Raw genomic sequence first — 9,086 nt, 5'->3', positions numbered from 1 at the left:
CTACTCCCAGTCTTGCAGCACGCCCACTACTCCCAGTCTTGCAGCATGCCCACTACTCCCCCAGTCTTGCAGCATGCCCACTACTCCTCCAGTCTTGCAGCATGCCCACTACTCCCTCAGTCTTGCAGCAAGCCCACTACTCCCCCAGTCTTGCAGCATGCCCACTACTCCTCCAGTCTTGCAGCATGCCCACTACTCCCTCAGTCTTGCAGCAAGCCCACTACTCCCCCAGTCTTGCAGTACACCCATTACTCCTCCAGTCTTGCAGCATGCCCACTACTTCTTTAGTTTTGCAGCATGCCCACTACTCCGCCAGTCTTGCAGCATGCCCACTACTCCCACAGTCTTGCTGCATGCCCACTACTCCTCCAGTCTTGCAGCACGCCCACTACTCCCCCAGTCTTGCAGCATGTCCACTACTCCCCGTCTTGCAGCATGCCCACTACTCCCCCAGTCTTGCAGCATGCCCACTACTCCCCCAGTCTTGCAGCACGCCCACTACTCCCCCAGTCTTGCAGATGCCCACTACTCCCACAGTCTAGCAGCATGCCCACTACTCCCCCAAGCATGCCCACTACTCCCACAGTCTTGCAGCATGCCCACTACTCCCACAGTCTTGCAGCATGCCCACTACTCCCACAGTCTAGCAGCATGCCCACTACTCCCCCAAGCATGCCCACTACTCCCAGAGTCTTGCAGCATGCCCACTACTCCCAGAGTCTTGCAGCATGCCCACTACTCCCAGAGTCTTGCAGCATGCCCACTACTCCCACAGTCTTGCAGCATGCCCACTACTCCCCCAGTCTTGCAGCATGCCCACTACTCCCTCAGTCTTGCAGCATGCCCACTACTCCTCCAGTTTTGCAGCATGCCCACTACTCCCACAGTCTTGCAGCATGCCCACTACTCCCACAGTCTTGTAGCATGCCCACTACTCCTCCAGTTTTGCAGCATGCCCACTACTCCCACAGTCTTGCAGCATGCCCACTACTCCCAGTCTTGCAGCATGCCCACTACTCCCCCAAGCATGCCCACTACTCCCACAGTCTTGCAGCATGCCCACTACTCCCACAGTCTTGCAGCACGCCCACTACTCCCAGTCTTGCAGCATGCCCACTACTCCCACAGTCTTGCAGCATGCCCACTACTCCTCCAGTTTTGCAGCACGCCCACTACTCTCCCAGTTTTGCAGCACGCCCACTACTCCCACAGTCTTGCAGCATGCCCACTACTCCCACAGTCTTGCAGCATGCCCACTACTCCCCCAAGCATGCCCACTACTCCCCCAGTCTTGCAGCATGCCCACTACTCCCCCAGTCTTGCAGCACGCCCACTACTCCCACAGTCTTGCAGCATGCCCACTACTCCCCCAAGCATGCCCACTACTCCCACAGTCTTGCAGCATGCCCACTACTCCTCCAGTTTTGCAGCACGCCCACTACTCCCACAGTCTTGCAGCACGCCCACTACTCCTCCACAGTTGCTACACACACCACACACCCACTCAGCCCAGTTCTCTGCAGCTCCCGCACGCACACAGCTCTGCTGCACGTCTCACACACCGCCGGCCCCCGCACTCATCACACACACACACTTCCTAGGAACCATAGAGGCCGTCTCCAGCCCGACCCGGTCACGTGGTCACAGCAGCCCAGCACGGCCAGGTACCAGGCTCCTCCCCCTCGCCTCACGTGACTGGTGACGTAGGAGCGACGTCACCGAAGGTCCTTCACCCGCAGGAGTCTGGCATCTCTGTGGGTGAGCAGGCCGAGCGCGCTGTGCGGAGGACACTGCGGCCGGAGAGGAGAGCGCGGGGGTCCCGGCGTGACGTCATCCGGAGCGTCCTGACGGCGGGTGAGCCCCTCTGTGCCCCTGTGCCCCCGCTCTTCTCCCTGCGCGCGGTACGCAGCTTGTGCACTGCTTCCTAGGAGGCTGAGAGGAGTTGTCTGCGGTGACGTTGTGAGATCTAGCTGTGTGCTGGTGCGGGGAGTCTGTCACTGGGTCAGGGCAGGAGCTGTCACTGGATGCAGCGGAGCTCAATATCTTATCGTTTAGTTACAACCTGTGGCTTTCCGGCTGCTGCAAAACTACAACTCCCAGCATGCATTGTGGAACAGCTGGAGAGCCGCAGGTGGAGAGCGCTGCATTAGGAAGTAAAGAAAACAAACTTCTGTTCATTTCTAATGTAAGATGTACAGGTTGTCACCCGGCTTTCCAGACTCCTGAGTGACCCAGTTACAGTAATGCAACATATATTAGTTATCACCCAGCTTTCCAGACTCCTGAGTGACCCAGTTACAGTAATCCAAATTATATATTAGATATCACCCAGCTTTCCAAGGCTCCTGAGTGACAGTTATTCTAATGCAAGATACACTAGTAGTCATCCAGCTTTCCCAGACTCCTGAGTGACCCAGTTACATTAATGCAAGTTATATATTAGTTATCACCTAGCTTTCCAAGGCTCCTGAGTGACCTGGTTACTCTAATGCAGGGATGGGGGACCTTCAGCCCTCCAGCTGTGGCAAAACTGCAACTCCCATCATGCCTGGACAGCCAAAGCAAAGCTTTGGCTGTCCAGGCATGATGGGAGTTGTAGTTTTGCCACAGCTGGAGGGCTGAAGGTTCCCATCCCTGCTCTAATGCAAGATATATTACTTGTCACCCAGCTTTCCCAGGCTCCTGAGTGACAGTTTTTCTAATGCTAATATATATATATATATATATATATATATATACACACACACATACTAGTTGTCACCCAGCTTTTCCAGGCCTGTGTGACAGTTATTCTAATGCTATATACACTAGTTGTCACTCAACTTTTCCAGACTCCTGAGTGGCTCGGTTGCCTGTTTGCTAATGTATCTCCAGCCTCGGTAGAACCACTTGCCTGTGACTCTACAAAAACTTTTTTTAAAATCTACAATACAAAATATACCGTCTGTCATCCAGCTTTCCGAGGCTCCTAAGTGCCCGTTATTCTAATGCTATATATATACTTGTCACTCAGCTTTCCCAGACACCTGAGCGGCACAGTAACTATAACGCACAGTTGCACTGGCAGAGTTTCTTTATTACAATCTATATTATAACCCAGGTGCATTAGCCATCACCCAGCTTTCAGAGTGATATAGTTATTCTAATTCAAGATATATTACCGTAGTTGTCACCCAGCTTTCCCAGACTCCTGATTGTACTGTTACTTTTGTACAAGATGTCCAGTCATCACCCAGCTTTTCCCGAACTCCTGAGTGACACGGTTACTCTAATGCAGGATATAAATATAAATACACTAGTAGTCACCCAGCTTTCCCAGACTCCTGAGTGACCTGGCTGCTCTAATGCAGGGATGGGGAACTTTCGGCCTTTCAACTGTGGCAAAACTACAATTCCCAATTTCTTTAGCTGTCCAGGCATGATGGGAATTGTAGTTTTGCAGATCTGGAGGGCTGAAGGTTCCCCATCCCTGCTGTAATGCAAGATATGTTACTTGTCACTCAGCTTTCCCAGGCTTCTGCATTGCTTTGTTGTCTGGCTGCAGATTATAGAGGCAGTCACCCAGCTTTCCCAGGCTTCTGCATTGCTTTGTTGTCTGGCTGCAGGATATAGAGGCAGTCACCCAGCTTTCCCAGGCTTCTGCATTGCTCTGTTGTCTGGCTGCAGGATATAGAGACAGTAACCCAGCTTTCCCAGGCTTCTGCATTGCTTTGTTGTCTGGCTGCAGGATATAGAGGTTGTCACCAAGCTTTCCCATGCTTCTGCATTGCCTTGTCTGGCTGCAGGATATAGAGGTTGTCACCAAGCTTTCCCAGGCTTCTGCATTGCTCTGTTGTCTGGCTGCAGGATATAGAGGTTGTCACCCAGCTTTCCCAGGCTTCTGACCGCAGAGACTGCGGGGGAGCATGTGCTGAGCAGTGATGACGCTGCCGTCTTCTGTTATTACAGCCGTCATATAAACTCTTCCTCCCACACATGGCTTCTTGTTACAGCTGGACGTGCTGGGCGGGGCCTGAACCAGTTTCACCTGTTGCCTAGCAACCGACCAAGATGTCCACACCAGTTCCGAGTGGTCACCTATGGGCATCACCAGCTCTGTACCTCTCCACAGCACTGCTGTGTGATATTCTTGGGAGTTCCAATTTAATAGGATAATAATATCTGTTATTTGTGGCTTTTTGGTGTACTTTTATTCATATATGTATATGTGTGTGTGTGTATATATGTATGTGTATATAATATATAATACTTTGGTCGGTGGGAGTAGTATTTTAGGTAGAAACCATTAGGGACAAAGCTCACCAGACTCGTATGACTTATAACTGAGTGACCAGATCGGTAAATCCATCATTACAATGACTGCTGAGAGTCCTCTGACGTGTTTCACAGGTTGAGCGCTCTTCTTTGTCAGGGAGATGGGACGCTGTATCCTAGCCGGGGTGTCTGCTCCTCTCATTTTATCAACAGATGATCAATTAGGATTCCCGTTATAATAAAGGAAGACACCTTAAAGGGGTTATCCAGCCCTACAAAAACATGGCCACTTTTTCCCCTCTCTTGTCTCCAGATTGGGTGGGGGTTTCAAACTCAGTTCCATTGAAGTAAATGGAGCTTAATTGCAAACCGCACCTGACCTGGAGACAAGAGAGGGGGAAAAGTGGCCATGTTTTTGTAGCACTGGATAACCCCTTTAAAGGGGTACTCTGGAGAAAAAAATAGCTTTCTAATCAACTGATCTCAGGAAGTTATACAGATTTGTAATTTACTTCTATTTAGAAATCTGCAGTCTTCCAGTACTTATCAGCTACTGTATGTCCTGCAGGAAGTGTTGTATTCTTTCCAGTCTAACACTAGTCTAGTGCCCTCTGCTGCCACAAGCATGGTAGTCGGTGGTGGGGAGGTTCATAAAGCCCCCAGCTACCATGGAAAGCCTGTGGCCATGGGGGGAATGAGGCACCCCCCTATCTCTAAAACCACCTATAGATCTTGACTTTGAGTTCCAGTGAGAATCTAATTATTGCCGTTATTAAATATAGAGATAAAGATGAAACTGTCTTCATTGCAGACGTGGAGGTCACAAGATTGATTGAATAAATTCTGAACCAGTTAGAATTTTGAATCAAAATAATTCCCAAAACTTTTGTGATTTCTTTTGGATGAATCTTTCAGGAGCAGGGACACAAAGGCATTTCAGCTTACTGGTTTCATTCATCACCTGTCCCACTGAGAATTGCTAGGAAGTGGACCATCTTTTTAATGGTTTTGTGTGCAGCTGCTCAGTTTACTGTTAAAGAGCAGGGACGCCTGTCTAAGATGGGAGTCCCTGCTCCTGTACAGGAAGGCATTTCCACTTACTGGCTTCATTAATTGGGCTGAGCAATCATTACCTATTACACGGGATAATTATCGGGCGAAAAATTGTTATATCGTTCGAATAGAAACGATAATCGTTCTGTGTAATTGCAGGAAGCGATCGAAAAATCGTGTGTTGATCGTTGATTTAGATCTGAACCTAAAATTGTCGTTAATCGTTCGCTGTAATTCCACATTCGTTCGCTCGCGTTCCGCATTTTTCACTAATCGTTCGGTGTAATTGCACATTGTTCATTGTTTTGCTGGGATCAGAAGGAATAAGCGATTATAGTAGCGATCGTAATAACGACCATCGTTGTGTGTAATATGTTGAACCATTTCAGGTTATTGGTCTGTTTACGCAAAGTGATAATTCGCCCAATTTATTTATTTTGAAGCAACGATTTGGTTTTTATAACGATCAGCATTTAAATAAATCGTTAAACAAAATCATTAGAAAAATCGTTATTGCGATCGTTTTTAAGATCGCTTAAGCCCATCTTTCACATAGGGTGGATCTTTGAACGACTGTTTACACAAAGCGATCTGCGAATTTTTATCGAGCGACCAACGACGATTTGAGAACGTGTTGAAAGATCACAATGAACGGTTTCTTACTTCTCGCTTGATCGTTTGCTGTGTTTACATGAGCCGAATATCGCTCAAAGACGATTGTTATTGCGAAAATTCGAGCGATAATCTTTCCGTGTAAACACACCTTAAAGATAAACAATCTCGTTTGCGATCGTTTATCGTTAGTTTTTAATTGTTAAAAATCGCTCCGCGTAATAGGACCCTAAGGGTGGTATTACACGGGCCGAGCAGGGCCCCATAATACCTGTAAACGAGCAGCGATCTGCTAGATCGTTGCTCGTTTACTGGACCTATTACACGGCCCGATAATCGTTTGACAATAGCTGCAAGGACATCGTTACCGATGTCCTTGCAGCCCTTGCTAAACTGGCATACATTACCCATCCACGTTCCAGGGCTGCTCCTGCGTCAGCTTCTCCCGGGGGTCCCGCGCGCTCTCTAGCGTCACAGCAGCCTGTCAGCTGGTAGGCCGCTCAGCCAATCACAGGCCGGGACCGCCGCGGCCTGTGATTGGCTGAGCGGCCTATCAGCTGACAGGCCTCTGTGACGCTAGAGCGCGCGCGGGACGCAGGGAGAAGCGGACGGCAGGAGCAGCCCTGGAACGTGGATGGGTAATGTATATCGTTTGTCGCCGGCCACGCACCGCTATTACACGCAGCAGTGCGCGGTCGGCGCCCGACGAAAATAGGTTCTAACCTATATCAACGATCAGCCGATGATCGTTGTCATCGGCTGATCGTTGCATTTATTACACGGAGCGATAATCGGCCGAATCGGGCCAATTCGGCCGATTATCGTTCCGTGTAATACCACCCTAAGAGTTGCCAGGGAGAGGAAGATCTTTGTACAGGTGTACAGCTGCTCAGCGTATTGTACAGAAGCAGGGACGTCTGTCTAAGATTGGAGTCCCTGCTCCTGTACACAAAGGGCATTTCCTTTTCTGGCTTCACTCTTTATCTTTCCCACTGACAGTTGCGGGCGAGTGGACCATCTTATGTGTACAGCTGCTCAGTTTACTGTAGAGGAGCAAGGACGCCTATCTTTGAGAGGAGTCCCCGCTCCTGTTGGTATGTTGTCTGACACATTATATTGATCTCTAAAGTTCCTGACTTGGACATATTTATGTAGACCAGTGTCCACTCAACTGTGGTCCTGCAACTGTTGAAGAACTACAACTTCCATCAGGGCTTGATGGGAGTTGTAGTTCAGCAACAGCTGCAGAACCATTGGGGGGGGGGGACGACACTGGAAAAACTTGTCCTGATAGCTATTGAGTATTCTGTATTCTTCACATTATGTTTTTCACACATTTACCCATCGCTCAGCGGAGTCTTTTGTTGCACTTTATTTTTCTTTCCACTTGTTCTCCTCTCTGTATTGTTTGTTCTGCTGAATGTACAGACTGAGCCGATGAGATCTTCATGTTCTGCCCTGTACGCCATGCAGATGACGGGATGGAAAGGTGTCGCTGCGTGATTGTATACAAAGTCTTATTAAATTCAATATGAGCAGTGTATAACATTGCAGTATAAGGAGGAAGGTAAATGCTATTTGCGAGACATCTTTAAAGGGGAACTCCGCCAATTTTTTTTTTTTTACTTTCAAATCAACTGGTGTCAGAAAGTTATATAAATTTGTAATTTACTTCTATTTAAAAATCTCCAGTCTTCCAGCACTTATCAACTGCTTCATGTCCTGCAGGAAGTGGTGCATTCTTTCCAGTCTGACACAGTGCTCTCTGCTGCCACCTCTGTCCATGTCAGGAACTGTCCAGAGCAGAAGCAAATCCCCCACATAAAACCTCTCCTGCTCTGGACAGTTTCTGACATGGACAGAGATGGCAGCAGAGAGCACTGTGTCAGACTGGAAAGAATACACCACTTCCTGCAGGACATACAGAAGCTGATAAGTACTGGAAGACTGGAGATTTTTAAATTGAAGTAAGTTACAAATCTGTGTAACTTTCTGACACCAGTTGATATGAAAGAAAAAAAAAAGTGCCTGAGTACCCCTTTAATAGCAGCGTCAATGATGTCAGAAGCCCGTTCTGGTCTGCAACTAAAAATACCCCATATAAACTTGCCTTCCCGCAGGCCGGTGGTGAGATATGTGGACTCTTATAGTAAAGATATAAATGGGGCGCGTAGGAAATGTCATAGATGTATTCTGTATACGGGTTCAGTATTCCGTATTAGATTGGTCGGGTCTGACTCCCTGCACCACTGCGGATCTGCTGTGTAAAGGGCCATGGAGCTTGTGTGGGCACCTGTACATCACTGGAGGGGAGATAAAGGAATGGGAAATATAAAAGAAGAACTTACTTTAAATTTGCCAACTACATCTGTTGGAAGGTTCTTCCATGTATCTACTACTATTTCAGTAATGAGATAGATCGGCGCTCATTTACAGAGCCTTAAAGGGAATCTGCTAGCTGCAATTCAAGTGTTAAATTCCTGACACTGTTATGGTGCGTTTACACAAACAGATTTATCTGACAGATTTTTGAAGCCAAAGCCGGAAATGGATTTGAAAAGAGGAGAAATCTCAGTCTTTCCTCTGTTTATAGTCCTTTCCTGGCTTTGACTTCAAAGATCTGTCAGATGAATCTGTTTGTGTAGGACAAGGAGACACTGGTACCCTGCTTATATCTCGAGGTGTTACAGCTGGATGCACTTCAGGAGTTCAGGGAGATGTCTATAACATAATTTTTCTAGGTTCTGGAATCACAGACAGATAAATTAAAGGGGCACTCCACTCAAACATAACTTTTGATATGTTGCTGCCCATGGTGAGACTAATAATTCCTTCCATACTTGTTATTATCTATTCAGTCTCCTTCCCCCAGTTCTCAGCTGCTGCCTTCTGCTGAAGACACAAAAATCTGTGTGTGAGCTTTTCCTTCTGTCTTCCCCTCCTCCTCCTTCCCTTCTGAGACAGCTGATGTATACAAGCCACTAACTGGCGTCATCAGCAACATTGTAGCTTCTTTGTAATGCTGGTTTATCCGAGGACAGGTTTCTAATGAACTCACTGTGATTAACCTTCCCAGCATTACAAAGAAGCTTTGTTTACATCAGCCATTTCATAAAGAAGGGGGAGGAGGGGGGAGACGGAGGGAAAAGCTCTCACACAGATTTTTT

At 47.9% G+C, this 9,086-nt stretch overlaps 1 protein-coding gene across 3 annotated transcripts in view; it reads left to right on the top strand.

The window, feature by feature from the left end:
- Positions 1–1,701: 1,701 nt before the first annotated feature.
- The window catches only part of NEK7 (NIMA related kinase 7), a 65,676-nt gene continuing 58,291 nt past the window's right edge, over positions 1,702–9,086 (top strand). The window contains exon 1 of one of the 3 annotated variants that reach the window (XM_069967502.1): positions 1,702–1,854. The gene's annotated coding sequence lies outside the window, so the exon portion shown is untranslated. Of the gene's footprint in view, positions 1,902–9,086 lie in introns of all 3 variants that reach the window. The other 2 variants (XM_069967500.1, XM_069967499.1) reach the window with 2 other exon arrangements.

Source organism: Dendropsophus ebraccatus, chromosome 4 (assembly GCF_027789765.1).
Source record: "Dendropsophus ebraccatus isolate aDenEbr1 chromosome 4, aDenEbr1.pat, whole genome shotgun sequence".
In the NCBI taxonomy this organism is placed as follows: Eukaryota; Metazoa; Chordata; class Amphibia; order Anura; family Hylidae; genus Dendropsophus; species Dendropsophus ebraccatus.
Note: the sequence above shows the minus strand (reverse complement) of the source record. Positions and strands in the feature narration are given on the sequence as shown.